Source organism: Rattus norvegicus, chromosome 11 (assembly GCF_036323735.1).
Source record: "Rattus norvegicus strain BN/NHsdMcwi chromosome 11, GRCr8, whole genome shotgun sequence".
Lineage (NCBI taxonomy): Eukaryota > Metazoa > Chordata > Mammalia > Rodentia > Muridae > Rattus > Rattus norvegicus.
The window spans coordinates 7,549,444-7,550,628 of NC_086029.1; the positions used below are offsets into that span (position 1 = coordinate 7,549,444).

The following is a 1,185-nucleotide window of genomic DNA, read 5'->3' on the forward strand; positions in this document are numbered from 1 at the left end:
GTTAGTTCCCAGTAGCCTGCTCTTGTAATATGTGTACTTTTAAAGATTTATCAAAATTTGGTGGGGTTGGGAATTTAGCTCAGCGGTAGAGCACTTGCCTAGCAAGCGCAAGGCCCTGGGTTCGGTCCCCAGCTCCGAAAAAAAGAAAAGGAAAGAAAAACTTAAAAAAAAATTTGGTGAGCCGAATCTGAGTAACATCGTGAATTTGGTTAGGTCCCAATGGTCCGCAGTAGTAATAAGTGGACTGTTCGGGATATAGAAAAATTTTCACGAATGGAATCAAAATTTCTAGGCGAGTTCAGTGAGTTCCCAACGGGACATGCTTGTATGAGTTTGCATTTCAATTCAGAGCAACATTTTAAGGAACGGAATCTAAGTATCATGGTGAATTCAGTAGGTTCCCAATAGGATTTGAATGTAACAAACTTGTTATTCAAGATAGAGCAACGTTTTAACGAACTCAAACACTGTTTCTTGTGAATTCAGTTAGATCCTAGGAGCCTGCTCTTGTAATATGTGTACTTTAAATATTTATCAAAATTTGGTGAGCCGAATCTGAGTAACATCGTGAATTTGGTTAGGTTCCAATGGTCCGCAGTAGTAATAAGGGGACTGTTCGGGATATAGAAAAATTTTCACGAATGGAATCAAAATTTCTAGGCGAATTCAGTGATTTCCCAATGGGACATGCTTGTATGAGATTGCTTTTCAATATCGAGCAAAATTTTTTTTTGGGGGGGTTTTCCGACCGAAGTCAGAAAACCTACTATAAAAATTCTAAAAGAGCTGTAATACTTTCGAGCAACATTTTAAGGAACGGAATCTACGTATCATGGTGATTTCAGTAGGTTCCTAATAGGAATCTCATGTAATAAGCTTGTTATTCAAGATAGAGCAAAGTTTTAACGAACTGAAACACTATTTCTTTGTTAATTCAGTTAGTTCACAGTAGCCTGCTCTTGTAATATGTGTACTTTTAAAATTTTTCAAAATTTGGTGAGCTGATTCTGAGTAACATGGTGAATTCGGATAGTTCACAATGGGCCGCAGTAGTAATAAGTGGACTCTTCAGGATATAGTAAAATTTTCACGAATGAAATCAATATTTCTAGGAGATGTCAGTGATTTCCCAATGGGGCATGCTTGTACGAGTTTGTTTTTCAATATAGAGCAACATTTTAAGGA

The 1,185-nt window shown here is 37.0% G+C and overlaps 1 non-coding gene across 1 annotated transcript; it reads right to left on the reverse strand.

The window, feature by feature from the left end:
- Positions 1 to 735: 735 nt before the first annotated feature.
- LOC134481136 (U7 small nuclear RNA) lies at positions 736 to 797 on the reverse strand. The gene has a single exon (XR_010056357.1). It is a non-coding gene; the product is annotated as a U7 small nuclear RNA (small nuclear RNA).
- Between the last annotated feature and the right edge of the window lie 388 nt (positions 798 to 1,185).